The following is a 16,148-nucleotide window of genomic DNA, read 5'->3' on the forward strand; positions in this document are numbered from 1 at the left end:
GCTCTGGGGGCGCCTGGGTGGCTCAGTCATTAAGCGTCTGCCTTCGGCTCAGGTCATGATCCCAGGGTCCTGGGATCGAGCCCCGCATCGGGCTCCCTGCTCAGCTGGGAGTCTGCTTCTCCCTCTCCCTCTCCCCCTGCTTGTGTTCCCTCTTTCGCTGTGTCTCTCTCTGTCAAATAAATAAATAATTTAAAAATAAAAAATTAAGGCTCTGATAATAATATTTTGGGGTTGGCAGTTTTCCAGAGGAAAAAACTCCAAATGGGATGGTGGTGTGCCTCCCAAACCATGTTCCTATGAAGTCCACTTGCTCCCTCAGTAACTAAACTCTAGCTCACAGACCTTATAAGACTGTCTTTCCAAGTTTCCTTCAAGTCCCATCTCCTCCAGAAAAACCTTATTTAACTATTCAAGTTCAATTGCTTGCTCTTGTCTCCCTTTATTTTTGTTGCTTGCAACACTCATTTGATCATTGCTTTCCCATCTTTTTTCTTATTCTTTCTTTACTATTTTCTTAACTCTATGAGCTACTTTTCTTAACTCTCTGAGGCAGAGAAAAATGAAGGAGTGAAGTGGAAGAGAAGGTGTCCCATGAAGAAATCATCAGAACACAGAAGCAGAGTTATTGCCCCAGTCTGTTATTTACCAGCTGTGTGACATTGGGCAAGTCACTTTCCTCTCTGGACCTCAGGTCTCCCTCCATCTGAAAAGAGGGATTAAGACCCAACCAATGGTTCGTTTGTTTGAAAACCATTAGAGCCTGCTTTGTGTTATTTTTTCCTTTTCTAACCTTGTGAACTACAATCAAACTACATTTGCCGATGGGAACAGTGGAAAGAGTGGCAGAGATTTGAAGTCAGTTAGATCTAGGTTGGGCTCTCAAAATCCACAGTTCATTAGCTGTATGACCTTAGGTAAATCACTTTCCCTTTCTGAGCCTGAATGATGCTGCTTCTCCCTCTCCTTTTTCCTCTTCCCCTACATCCTCCTATTCCTTTTGTTTCTATTCTTCTTTTAATGTTTGAAATCAAATGTAGTTATAATTTTCATATAATAAAACACACCCATTTAAAATATGCAGTTGGATGAGTTTTGATAAATATATACACCCATGCAAAAGCACTTTAACCAAGAAATGGAACAATTATATTAGCTCCCCAAATTCTTTCAGGCTCCTTTGCTGTCAATCTCTCCACTCCCAGAAAATCACTGATATGCTTTCCATTATATATAGGTTTGCCTGTTCTAAAATTTCATGTAAAGGGAATAACATAGTATGTACTCATTTTTGTCTAGCTTCCCTCATTAACATAATGTTTTTGAGATTCATCCATATTACTGCAGAAATTAGTTCAGGGGCACCTGGGTGACTCAGGTGATGGGCGTCTGCCTTTGGCTCCGGTTGTGATCCCAGGGTCCTGGGATCAAGCCCCCTGTTATCGAGCTCCCTGCTCAGCGGGAAGCCTGGTTCTCCCTCTCCCACTCCCCCTGCTTGTGTTCTCTCTCTCACTGTGTCTCTCTGTGTCCAATAAATAAAATCTTAAAAAAAAAAAAGAAATCAGTTCAGTTTGTTGCTGAGTAGTATGTCATTGCATTAATATACCATGATTCATTTATCCATTTACCTGCTGATGGATATTTGGGTTATTTCCAATTTGAGGCTATTATGAATAAAGCTGCTATACACATCCATATACAAGACTTTTTTTGTAGACATAAGTTTTTATTTATCTCGGGTAAATATCTAGGAGTGGAATTGCTGGGTCATAAGTTAAGTGTGTGTTTCATTTTATAAGAAACTATCAGGCGCCTGGGTGGCTCAGTCGGTTAAGCGTCTGCCTTCAGCTCCGGTTTTGATCCGAGGGTCCTGGGATGGAGTTCAACATCAGATTCCTTGCTCGGAGGGGAGCCTGCTTATCCCTCTGCCTGCTCTGCCTGCCACTCCCCCTGCTTGTTCTCTCTCTCTGACAAATCAAAAAAAAAAAAAAATCTTAAAAAATTAAAAAAAAGAAGGGCAGAAGATTTTAACATTGATTAAGTCCAATTTATTAAGTTTTTCTTTTATGGTTAATTTTCTTTTTCTGTTCTGAGAAAGCTTTTTCAATCCATGGTTTCAAAGATTTTTTCTCTGTTTTCTTGCAAAAGTTTTCCCTTTGATGATTAGGCCTATGATCCACTTCAAATTAATTTTTTGTATGGTATGAGATAAGGGTTGGTACTTGTTTTTTCTTATGTATATCCAATTGTTTCTGCACCATTTTTTGAAAAAGACTATCCTTTTTTAGCACTGTTGTTGAAAATCGATTGTATATGTGTGCCTCTGTTCCCAAACGATTCTATTGGTCTATGTCTTTATAGTACCACACTGTTTTGATTACCATCACTTTATAGTTAGTCTTGATATCAGGTATTTTACGTCCTCCTCACTTGTATATTTTTGTATTTTCTCTCCTTTGGTTTTGTGCAGTTTCACTATGATGGGATTCTTCTTTTTTTAATATTGGCCCAGGAATAGAATTACTGGGACCTAGGCTATAGCCAAAATGAACCTGACTATGTACCGGCAGTTGCTCTCCCGAATGGCTGCACTAATTTAACATTCCCACTAGAGTCCCTATATTCCTCCCATTTTGGCTAACACTTAGCATTGCCTGGCTTTCTAATTTTTGCCAGTCTAATGTAATAACCTGATATTTCCACGCTGTTTTTAAAAGCGGCTTTATTGAGATAAAACTGGCATGCAATGAACTGCACAGAGAACAATTTGACGAGTTCTGACATTTGTATACACCTGTGAAACCATCTTTACAAATCAATAATGAATGTATTCTTTACCCACAAAAGCTTCCTTGTGTCCCTTGGAGTCTGAGCTTTTTCATCTGCAAAATGCAGCTCAGTTTTGAGGACATATGGTGTGAGCCTAGCTTGAGTTCTGGCACATTAAGGGTAAGGAGAAATAGAGCTGAACCACACAGCAGAGCAGTTACGTGTATGGGCCCTGGAGCCAGACTGCCTGAGTTCAAACCCATCTCTGCTATTTGTTACTTAGACAATTTGTTCTATGAGTCATCTTCTTCATCTGTAAAATGGGAATGATAACGTGGACCTACCTTAAAGGATTGTTATGAGGATTAAGAGTTAATATGTGTGAAATTTTTTTTCCCCTGTCACAGGTAATGGAATGATTTTAGCTAGATTTTTTTTTTTTTGAAATTCTGAAAATATTCATTAGCACCTTCTCTGACATGTGGGGGTTTGGGACTCCAGCTTGGTAACCTCTTAGCTAAATGTGGTCTCTCAGTGGTCTCTAGGAACTCTTACAAATCTGGTCCTGTAAGGTCTAGGGTGTAAGGCAGTGGTAATTATCAGAGTGACCACAAGGGGGAATAGGAATTTACTCTTGTGAACTGTGAGAAGAATTCAGTATTTTTTTAATCTACCTGCTTGGAAAGAACAATATTGATATCTGAGCAAGCAGCTCCTTCTTAGTATGTCACATCTGGGGCTTATATGAGTGACTCATTGCTAGTATTCTGTCCATCCTGAGTCTCTGTGGTTGAGCACCATAATGAACATACGGACAGAAGGACTAACAAAGAGCCTTTTGGAGAACAACCTGTCAAATAAAAAGCGGCAGTAGCCAACATTTATTGAGTGCACACTTTGCATTGGGCACCATTCTAAGTGTTTTTCATTAACCTATCCTATAAGGTAGGTATTCTTATCATCTTTTTTTTTTTTAAGGATTTTATTTATTTTTGACAGAGAGAGAGAGTGTGTACAAGCAGGGGAAGCAGCAGGCAGAGGGAGAGGGAGAAGCTGAGCAGGGAGCCCGATGTGGGGCTCGATCCCAGGACCCTGGGATCATGACCTGAGCTGAAGGCAGACGCTTAACCGTCTGAGCCACCCAGGTGCCCCTATTCTTATCATCTTATTTCTCCACTTCAAAGAAAAGAAAATTGAAAACAAAAATAAAATAAAGGTAAGAAATTTGACACTCAGAGAGATTAGGAAACTTGCCAAAGGTCATGTCATCATTAGAGGGATTTATGGTTAATCTCGGGAATCCTATAATAGGAGAGAAAAAAAAGAGAGAGCCTATTTTGAAGGTATTTTTGTCTCTTACCTCCTTTTGCCACTCAATATGACACTACTAAAAGTTGACTAATTGGTGAATGAGTCAACCAGGTATGTAAATAAACACCAAAAATAAAAGTGTTCCCACCAAATGATTTTACCCTAGTCAGTCCATTATGTAGTCTTCACCAAGAGAAAAACATTGAATTTAGAGTTCGGAGAGGCATCAAAACCTGGTGGAAAGGACACACCTTTGGAGTAAAAGTGAGTAGGTTCAACTTCTGAGTCTTCCAATTGCTGTGTGACTACCCAGCGTCTCTAAGCCTGTTTATTCGGGTACAAAAAAATTAAATACATATACCTTATTCCTAGAGAGCTTTTTTTTTTTTAAGATTATATTCATTTATTTGACAGAGAGAGAGAGTTAGCGAGAGCAGGAACACAAGCAGGGGGAGTGGGAGAAGCTTCCCGCGGAGCAGGGAGCCCGATGAGGGGCTCGATCCCAGGATCCTGGGATCATGACCTGAACCGAAGGCAGATGCTTAACGACTGAGTCACCCAGGCCCCCTCATAGAGAGTTTATGAGGTATAAATAACCTAGTTTTTGTACAAGCAACCAAGAGTTTCTAGCATATAGTAGGAACTAAGAACATGCTTAGTTGGATGCACTGGGGAACCTCAGAAGGAGACCCTGAGACCAGGATTCCTGGATAAAAGATTTATTTTTTTATTTTATTTTATTTTTTTAAAGATTTTATTTATTTATTTGACAGAGAGAGACACAGCGAGAGAGGGAACACAAGCAGGAGGAGTGGGAGAGGGAGAAGCAGGCCTCCCGCTGAGCAGGGAGCCCGATGCGGGGCTCGATCCCAGGACCCTGGGATCATGACCTGAGCCGAAGGCAGACGCTTAACGACTGAGCCACCCAGGCGCCCCTGGATAAAAGATTTATTAAAGAAGTGTTCTGAGAAGCCAGTAAGGGCATAGGAAAAGCAGGGCAGGAAAGAAGAAGCAGCAGCCAAGCAAAAATGAGATTTCAGGCAGTCCCACAGCAGGCAGCTTAGTCCCTCAGGGAACTCAGGAGTGTAAATTCTACTGGAGACAAGTAAACTGGGCTTTCAAACTCTCACATCCAATTAGTCATTTGCTGGAGACTAGGGAAAAGGGAAGGATCAAAGCCATTCTGGTAGCCTGAGGACCATCCTCCCTAAGAAGAGCCTCGGGTGCTGGTTATTGGAAGCAAAAGCAAACAGCAATCAAGGGAGGGCTGAGAAGGACTGGTAAGAGATCTGAGAGGATCTGGAATGAGCAAGAATAGTTATCTGCTACAGGGTTTGGGTTTTTTCCCCTCCTTTTAGAAAAGCTGGGTGCAACTCCTTGCTTTGCCACTTAACCAGGATCAAATGGAGCTCTATAATGAAAGCCCTCTAAAGTTAAAATGTTAGATGAGGGGGCACCTGGGTGGTGCAGTCGGTTAAGCATCCACTCTTGATTTCAGCTCAGGTTGTGATCTCAGGGTCGTGAGATCGAGCCCTGCATTGGGCTCCTTACTCAGTACAGAGTCTGCTTGAGATTCTCTCTCTCTCTCAAATACATAAATAAGATCTCTTTTAAAAAATGTTAAATGAGGGCGCCTGGGTGGCTCAGTCGTTGAGCGTCTGCCTTCGGCTCGGGTCACGGTCCCGGGGTCCTGGGATCGAGCCCCGCATCGGGCTCCCTGCTCAGCGGGAGGCCTGCTTCTCCCTCTCCCACTCCCACTGCTTGTGTTCCCTCTCTCGCTATGTCTCTCTCTGTCAAATAAATAAAATCTTAAAAAACAAAAAAAAAAGTTAAATGAGTTTATTTTTTAATTCAACAAGCATTTACCAAACATCTTCTATAAACCAGGCACAGTACTAAGTGCTGGGATATATACCTTAATATGAGATTTGTAAACTCCTAAGGAGCTTTTAATCTAGTGAAGGAGTCAGATAAGAAAAGAAAAAATTACCTGACTCTATGATAAGTGGCATTATTAAAGCATGGTGGGGAAGGGGAGCTGGTGGTAGGAAGGAGGGTATGGCAAGTTATATTGAGGGGCAGGGTTTCAGGGAAGGTTTCAAAAGGAGCTGATGCCTAAACTGAGTCCCCAAAGATGAGGACAGATTTGTCAGGCAGAGAGCCAGAAAGGGCATTCCTGGCAGAGGGAACAGCCCAAGCAAAATCAAAGAGGTGTGAAATAGCCTGACAGAGCAGGAGACTTGAAAGTTCAATACAGAGATCTTAGATGCCAGGACTAGGGGTTTGAAGTTAATCCCATAAAGCAGTGGGGCCCATTGAAGGATTCTGAGCTGGGGAATGGTTTGACCAAACTTGCATTTTATTTTATTTTATTTTTAGATTTTATTTTTTTTATTTTTTTTTTAAAGATTTTATTTATTTATTTGACAGAGACAGAGACAGTGAGAGCAGGAACACAAGCAGGGGGAGTGGGAGAGGGAGAAGCAGGCCTCCCGCTGAGCCGGGAGCCCGATGTGGGACTCGATCCCAGGACCCTGGGATCATGACCTGAGCCGAAGGCAGTCGCTTAACCAACTGAGCCACCCAGGCGCCCTAGATTTTATTTTTTTATGTAATCTCCACCCCCAACGGGGGAGCTCTACCAAATGAGCCAGCCAGGTGCCCCAAACTTGCATTTGAGAATGATCATTCTGGCTGTCACTAGTGTAAGCAAAGCTGTGGAGGAAGAGAGACCAGACAGGGAGATCAGATGGGAGACAATTAGAGTGGCCCAATCAGGAGCTCAAGGGAGGCACCCATAGGACTTGGATTACTGAATGGAGAGTGGTGTCTTTTACCCAGATTATAAATTATTATTTTGCCAAGAGTGAGGGGAAATACAAATTTTTATATTTTCCCTATTGATTTTGGATCAATAGGGAAGCCAGGATAATGGAGAAGATTGTGGAGAACCTGTAGATAAAATTAATTATTAATAATAAATCATATGGAATATCATTCTCCTCAAAGAACTTTCACATCCATTATTGAATTGATCCTTGAACAACCCTGGGAGGTGAGGGAAGCAACTGACAGATGAAAGGCTTGAGCCCTAGAGAGCTGAAGTGGGTGCCCATGGTCATGCAGGATTTGTGGGTTTTTAAAAAGTTTTTTAGTAAAATGTGGAATTAAAACCTTGGCCTCTTTTAGGGGAAACAAGTTTTTCCTCCATTATACAAGTTAATACATATTTGTGAAAGACCATTTGGAAAAGACTAAAAAGTAGGGAAAAAGTGTTTAGTCCTTTATGGCCTCACAAAGAACTACTGGTAATACTTTGGTGTGGCTTTTTTTTTTCCCCCCAAAAAATATTTTCTATGCTTAGGTTTTAACCTGCTCTTTCAATCAGTTTTTTCTTTTTTCATGGTGCATTATAATATAAACACTTCATCATGTAGTTACAATTTTTAAAATATAATTATTTTTAATAGCTTCAGAATATTCCACCAAGTGGATGGTTTTGATCATTTACTAATTGGTAGATATTTGAGTTGCATATTTTATTTTATTTTCTTTAAGATTTTATTTATTTATTTATTTGACAGAGAGAGACACAGCGAGAGAGGGAACACAAGCAGGGGGAGTGGGAGAGGGAGAAACAGACTTCCCGCAGAGCAGGGAGCCCGATGCAGGGCTCGATCCCAGGACCCTGAGATCATGACCTGAGCCAAAGGCAGATGCTGAAAGACTGAGCCACCAAGGCGCCCCGAGTTGCATATTTTAAACATTTTTTTCAATATAAAATGATCATTGTGATGAACAACTTTACACACATGGCTTCTGAATTTTGAATTCATCTATTAGAAGGGGTTTCCAGGAGTGGTGATTAAGTCAAGGTGAAGAACATTCTACCACTCTTGATACAATATTGCCAATTGTTTTCAAAAAGGATTATACCCGCATTTCTGGGACTCTGCATCAACATTCCTGCCATGAATTCCATTTTCTTTACCTCACAATAATAAAAAGAGAGTGATACTCTTAAAAGAAGGAAGATTTTAGCTGTGCCAAAACCCTTCATCAACTTAGGGACATTTTACCTCATCCATCCCATTTGTCTGCTGTTATTTCTCTTTTGAACAGCAGATGGCAGGATAATCCCACAACAGGTGGTCATGACTTAATTGCAATGAGAAGAAAATTGCTTCTTTTCCCACATGTATTTCTTTCCTGAGATAAACAGCATGTAGGGCATCTGCCTCCTTATTAGAAGTAAGACATGTAAGAAGGTGGCTTTTCAGCAAGGAATATCAAGGTAGCCAATATAAATTCTGAGCCTTAGGTTATTACACTCTGTGCAAAACCAAATTTCTCAGAAAGAAGCAAGTGGAGGTTGAAACTCCAGATATTCTAGATTTCCCCAGTTAATAATCATAAAAAAGTTTATAGCCAGAAAGTCACAGAGGCCCTTCTGTTGTAATTGTTAGAGTTTAGAGTCAGTGGGAACACCCTTCTCACCCAGGGAATTTTAAAAGCCAATCCCACCCCCTCCCCATAATTCTCTCCCCTAGCACTCATTTCCCATCCCTTCACAAAATTGCCAGGGTAATTGACTCTTAGATGAGATGAGTTTGACTTTCTACCCTGATTTTGTAACAGAAGTTCTTTTGGTGAGGTTCTTTGTTTGAAAATGCACAATAAAAATGGCTTTAGAATGACTTCAGAGGACTCTTTCTTTTTCTGGTGCCAACAACAGATTCCAAAGCAGCTATTATTCGAGGTGGGTGATAGGATCCCTTGAGACTGTTTAAGTATCGGTTTTCAAAGTGCTTAGGAACCTGAAATGTCCTGTATGGTATATTTGCAGGTGCATAATTGGCCAAGTGCTCCAGGGGTTATAAAGACTGCCTTCCTGTAGTTGGAATAGACACATTTAGCCTCTTACTGAAATTGAAGGCTGCAATGTCGATAACAAATCTGATTCTAACTCTCCCGTGTCACTGCAACCCAAAGGTGCCTTTGTCTCCTAGGAGAAAGAGGTTGGAGGTAAGTGAATGGCCCTTAACCAGAGCCATGTACAAAACACTGCTAAGGAAAACTTTTGTCCTGAGAGTGTAGGTTTAGGCTGTTGTGTGTGAAGCAGATTTGCTTTGTTCACAGCCAACCTGCCTGAATGCAAGTATTGCGAGATGGCTGGGCTGTGGAGCAGCAAACTGCTTTAAAAGCAGGCTTTCAGGGGGAAACTTTAAACATACAATGGCTTTATTTTTGTTAGACATAATTCTCCAACCTGGCTTTTTTATTGCACTAACCAAAATAAATCTGGATAAATTTAAAAGGCTGCCTTGATGTCAGAAGAAAATGGATATTGTCTCTCCTGAACATGTTTGAATGGTAGTACATAATCCTAGCCACATCCAGGTAAGAATACACCTCCTCCCATAGAAAGCTTTCCTGGAACGGAATATCACCAATAGTATTCACTTTGCGGCTTGACGGTTCCAGCCTGTGTTACTAAAACTTCTAAAGAAATAGTCTGCCCACTCTTTCGCTCTTACACTTGTAGTTAATACTTATGTGTACTTAGTGGTGTTCTGAACTCCTTTTATTTCTCAAGGCCCCTGGCATTTGATGATACCTGTGCAGTGGGAGCTTTCATCACAGCAAATACAGGGTGGTGTTTAGTGGAGAAGGGGCCAGGGAGAAGAAAAATCACCTATGCATTTTCCTAAGTCGCTTGACTTAGGCAACCAGTGGTCTCCTTTTAAGATCAAATGCATCTTTAAATATTAGGGTCTCTGGTTATGAAGACATGGAACTGTGAAACTGCTTCCCTCAGACAAACCTGAGGTGGAGGATGTAGGTGTCACATACAAATCAAAGAGGTGCCTCTCAACAGGGAAGATTTAATCAGCTCTCCTTCCCAGGATCAGCTGCCAGGTTTGAACATTTACTTGTCTGTGTTCCAGGCAGGAGACACTGCTAATTATGGGAGCAATTCCCATGGATACAGAGAAGAATTGTCTAAGCTGGGGAGTCAAAGCTCTGATCAAGGGGGCGCTGAGAGGAAAAATGCCCCCAACATTCTCAGAGGAAATTCCGGAGTTGTCAAGGGACATGCCTTCTCTGCAGGAATGCCCCCTATATCTGGCATTTGAAGATCTGGAAATATGCTTTCCTTCACCTTCCTAACTCATGCACTAAGAATCCCTTTATTTGAGAAATGGAATTTAAAAAGTGTTTTCTTTTATTCAAACATTATCTGATTAGGTTATCTTGAAAAGAAAACCCCAGGCTTTACCAAGAGTGATTCTCACAAATGACAGTACCTGAAAAGAGGCAGATTTGGCCATCAGGGCAGCCAAAATGGCACAAACATTTGCAACCTGTTGCTTTCTCCTTGGCAGAGATACCACTGTTTACCACACCTCTGTGTGTAAAGTAAGCTGTGGCAAAACTTACCTTTCTCGTGGTACAAAATGTAGACTCACAAGTGAGCTTCTCCAGCATCAGTTTGAATTTATATTCTGTCCCTCTTCTTTCTCCATTATGCAGAGCACCTGCTCCCTATCCCTCCCCCACTCCTCCAGCTGTCTGTCTGTCTCATTTGTGTCAATTAAGAATTCAATACTGCTTGATTTAATTGAATGACTTTCCCTGTATAGAATCCCAACCACAGATAGAGCATCAACCATCACTCCCATTGCCCAGAATAAAAACTCTAAAAATCTAAAGGCATGCAAGTGTGCCGTAGAAAAGAGAAGGGGTCCTCGCTGGCTTTGCCGGTAAACTGAAGGCAAGGAAGACAAGACTGGATTCCCTGGCAATACCAGTTATGTAGCTGGTGGCCTACCAAGAGGCAGCATTACCAAGATCATTGGGCTCCACTCAATTTAGTTAAGGATTTCAGAAGTGGTTCTTAAGACTTAGAAACCAAAGAACCAACTGAAAGAAATACACTTCCACACCACTTCTTAGTTTACAAGGTGTTTTTCCATCCTCAGAAGATTGATTTGACTTTCTGTTCATTCAGTCATTGAACAAATAGGCTTTGTTCTTTAGTCACCTGCCACTATTCAGTGAGTACCTACTATGTGCCAGGCAGTGTTCTAGGAGCTGAAAACCGTGTTCTAAGAACAGAAAATAAAATAAAGTTCCTGTCCTCATGGGACTTGGATTCTAAAGGGTGTGGGTTGGGGATGGGGCAAACAATAAACAAATAGGTAAACAGGTAGTGTACCAAATGGTAATAAGGATTATGAAGAATCAGAGAGGAGTTAAGGGAGATGGGGATTATGGTTTGAGCAGAGTTTTTTAGTTTAGAAAGGATGGTCAGAAAGGACACTCTGAGCTGAGACATAAAAGGAGGGAGGGAGACAACTATACAAATATGACAAGGAGGAGAATTCCAGGCAGAGGGTACAGCAAATGCAAGGGCCCTGAGACAGGAGTTTCCTTGTGAAGGAGACCAGTGTAGCTGAAAAGAGTGAGCCAAGGGAGAGATGTAGGAGATAGGTCAAGGAAGTGGGAGAGCAGGAGGCAGACTTTGTAAGGACTTGTAAGTCATTGTAGGCTTTTATTGTGAGATGGAAAGCTACTGGAGGAATGACATGTTTTATGATATGATAATTATTATTTAAAAGCTTTATTCTGGCTACTGTGTAGAAAACAGAAGAGAGGAGTGCAAGGGTAGAAGTAAGAAGAACAACAGTTAGGAGGCAAGTGTAGGAGTGTAGGGAAGAAACAATGGTGTCTTAGGTCAGGGTGGCAGCGCTGCAGATGGTGACAAGTGGTTAGATTTTGGAGGTAGAGGTGCCAGGAATTGCTAATGGACATGATACGGGTATATGAGAAACAGAGAGGAGTCAAGTATGTTGTGGACGTTGGGGCCTGAGCAACTATTAAATTATCTAATGGAATGAGCAGAGGCCTTGAATCAGGTGAAACTAAATCTTCAATCCATGGCTTCTGGGTTTTGTAATCTTGAACAAGTCACCGAACCTCTCTGAGCACTTGCTGCTTCATCAGTAAGAAAGTGATAATGATGATAGTAATACCTCTCTCACAGGTCTATGGTGAGAATTGAATGGCATGTGAAAATTCTTAGAGTATTACTTGGTACAGCAATACTCAATACATGTCACTTGAATCCTGGGAGCAAATAATGCCTTTTAAAATACTATGGATCTGATGTCTTCTCAATTCTCTCCTCATTAACTTACCACTAATTGCTTCCCCTTGTATTTTGAATAAAATCCAAACTCCTTCCAAATCCAGGAAGACACCGCACAGTCTGTTCTCTGGGATGCGTCAGCAAAATTAAAAAAAAAAAAAAAAAAAAAGATACTGCATGGTCTAGCCTCACCTACCTGTCCAACCCACCAGCCACATTGACCTTCTGTCTGGCTGCTAATAGAACTTGATGACTTTCCAGTTTCAGAACTATCACATACTTTCTTCTCTCTGCCTGGAATGGCCCTCACCCCATTGGCTGGTGCCTTCTCATCCTGCAAGAAACTATTTCCTCAGAGTGACCTTTCTTGACCATCAATTTATTTTTTTTAATGTTTTCTTTAATAGATAAATGAAGCCAATTCATATGTATTGATAAGACTGATGTGGGTTTTTTTTTTTTAAGATTTTATTTATTTATTTGACAGAGAGAGATACAGCGAGAGAAGGAACACAAGCAGGGGGAGTGGGAGAGGGAGAAGCAGGCTTCCTGCTGAGCAGAGAGCCTGATGCGGGGCTCGATCCCAGGGCCCTGGGATCATGACCTGAGCCGAAGGCAGACGCATAACGACTGAGCCACCCAGGCACCCCATCTGACCATCAATTTAAAAATAGGTTCCCACTATTATTCCTTCTTTTCATTCAAGGTTTGTTCTTTTCATTCAGAAAAGTGAATCACAACTTATAATTCTGATTTTCTGTTTATTGTCTGTCTCTTCCACTAGACTGGAAGTTCTCTGAAGGCAGGGACTATCAAGGGTATGCACAATGCCTGGCACCATGCTTGGCTCATAGTAGGTTCTCAAATATTTGTTGAAAGTTTGAGTGACATAAAAGGCTCTTATTGATATTCTGCTGCTATTCTTTTTCTTTTTTAAAAATCTCACTTTCTTCACATTTTGCACAATTCTATATTCCATTTTACTGATGAGTGGAAACACTTCTCCCTGTTGAATCGGAAAATCCCTTGACTCTTCTTTTCTGTACACTATACTGGGCTTAATGTCTATGTATAGTACTAACAATGATTTGTTCTATTTTTTTATGCTCACTTCTCAAGGCTGTACTTGTCTTCTTCACATGCAGATGACAAAAGAATAAACCTAAGCTTCAGAATATCTAAGAATCCTCACTCTTATCCATCCAAAGTATTTGTATAGGCAAAAGGAGTGGGGAGGGCATTCCAAGAAAGCGAAAGTGTCAGCAAAGGCATGCAGCATGTTGTGGGGTGTGGGGTAATTAGGAAACACAGTTTTTGGTGGTTGGGCAGGAGTGTCAAAGATCTGGTTGGCTAGAGAAGGTCTAACAAGTTGGAAATATTCCCTCTTCTTCTATTTTCTGAAAGAATATGTGTAAGACTGATGTTACTTCTTCCTTAAATGTTTGCTAGAATTTGCCAGTGAAACCATCTGGGCCTAGAGCTTTTGTTAGGGAAGATTATTGATAACAAATTCAATTTCCTTAATAGATATAGGGCAATTCACATTTTTGCTTTCATCTTGTGTCAGTTTTAGTAGGCTGTATTAGATAAGGTCTTGAATACTAAACGGAATCTTCTTTTCTTGAAATTACTTACATTTTGGAGTCATTAAAGGTCTTTATGCAAAAGGGTGACAATACTTCAGAAAGGTTAATCTGGAGAATGTACAATTAAGGTTTGAGAAACAGGTCAGAGAAAGGGGAGAAACAGAACTGAGAAAACGAGATGGAAGGCTTTTGCAGAAATGTGAGGAATAAGTGACAAGGGCCCTGACCATAGTGGTTTTGGAAATGGGGGGAAAGAACCAAATTCCAGAAATATAACCACTTCTTTATCTATATCTCCTTTTGCCTGAACTAGGGTATTGATAAACTTTAGTACTTAATGGAACATTATGCTGCTTCTCAGCATCTACTCTGACCAAGGTGGAAAGCATTCCTTGTACCAGAGCCCAGCGGTAGAAAGGTATAATATTTCTTCTGTGATTTAGACTTCCAGCCTTTAAAACTGAGGCCTTAGGAACTGGTGCCAGCTGTCTGTCCTTTGGTTTTAAGTTTAACTTCACAACTAGCTTTTCCAATATGCTGTTGATATTTTTCTTTTTTATGTGACAGATGTGGTTTCACAGGGCATCTAGAGGTTGCTTAAATTCTGTAAGTAAATACTGTGGTGTAGCTATTTTCCTAAATTGGGAACTGAAATGGCAGCTATGATAGAGGGGAGAAACATGGGATTTAGAGTCAAAAGGCCTGAGTTTTAACACTGGCTCAACCACTTATTAGCTGTGTGACCTAAGGCAAGGCACTTAATCTCTCTGAGTCTTAGCATTCTCTTGTGTAAACTGAACATAATACCAGTCTTACACATTTCACAATTTGTTCTGAGAACCAAATGAAAGAAACTATTTTTCATTTTTTAAAACAAATAATCCATTTAAAATCCAATGTCTAATTATTTCTGTGAATAATGTTTTTAGTTAAAGTAAATTAACATAAATGAAAATCTTTTAGCTGAAAATTTCAAGAAGTTTTACTTGTTTGTTTTTTGGGTGGATTTCCATACCTCTAAGTGACTACGGTAGTACTATTTGGCTTTCAGGGAAAAAAGTAAAATCTACTTTTTAACATGAAAATTTCAACTGGAAGCCTTTATAGCTTTAAGGGCCGAGTAACTTTCAAAGGGGAAATTATTGTGAATTTAACAAAGACACTCAAGTTAGGTTAGAATTTGCAAGTCCTAACTCTTAACCTATGCTCTGAGAGGTATTAAGCCGGTTATCAGGAATTCCCTTTTGCCAGATATCTATACGGCTTGCTTGCTTCCTCACCTCTTTCAGGTCTTTACTCCTTGTCAGGGAGAGCTTCCCTGTTCAGTTTAAAATTTAAAACTTCTCCCCAACACTTCTCATTTCTATTCTATGCTTATTTTTTCTCCATGGCATTTATCATTTAACATATTATATAATTGTTTATTTTGTTTATATCTTGCCCTTTCCTCACCCTGCCCCCCACTATAATGTAGCCTCCATGAATTTTAGCTGTTCATTGTTGTATGTCTAGAATATAGGACAGTACTTAGGACATAATAGGCACTTGATAAATATTTGTTGAATGAATAAAAAAACACTTCATGGGTTCCCTCTTTGAATTTAGTAGTGTAAGAATATGGAAAACCCAGAATACGGCATTTCGACAAAGCAGTGATGGGACTCTGCAAGCCAGATGCTTCTTCTAACACTAGCCACAGCAGACCAACATGTCTACATTTAAACAGAAAGGGCCCCATTCGCTCAGCTCTGAGAACAATGATTGGAATCTTTTATGGTCACTGTTCACTTTATTGAAGATGGTGGAGTACAGGAGGTATCAGAGAGGTGTTCAGGGGTCATCTTCTAAGAAAATGCTTTCCCAAATCTTGGGCTCTGGCTCTCTGCCTATCAAATAAGGTTGGGAGTCATTAAGATAATCCTCTCCTCTCACTTCCAGAGGATTCCCTCTGAAACACAAGTACCCCAGGAGGGGATCACAGCTTAATCCTTCATCATTTAACACTTGAGTTGGATTTAGGATATGGGGTGAGAACTGGGCAGGAACATTTTACCAATTTTACAGTTGGGCCTGGGGCAGAATCTGACCAGTTTTTCACATGCCAAAGTCCTCTTGCCCCTAAATACCACTCCACAAATACTATAGATTGCAACTAATGGAAAAGGATGGGAAATGACTCCCTATTTCTAACCAGCTATAGTTGTATCAATTCCATCAACCTGATCTCTGCAGTTGTAATTACAAAGAGATCATAAGGTGAAAGGAGATTTGGATTTCAAACTACCAGAGTGGTGCCACAGAAGGTAAGCCAGGTTATCTGCCTTCCAATTTGT

Source organism: Leptonychotes weddellii, chromosome 4, assembly GCF_054177405.1.
Source record: "Leptonychotes weddellii isolate Sample4059 chromosome 4, ASM5417740v2, whole genome shotgun sequence".
Classification (NCBI taxonomy): domain Eukaryota; kingdom Metazoa; phylum Chordata; class Mammalia; order Carnivora; family Phocidae; genus Leptonychotes; species Leptonychotes weddellii.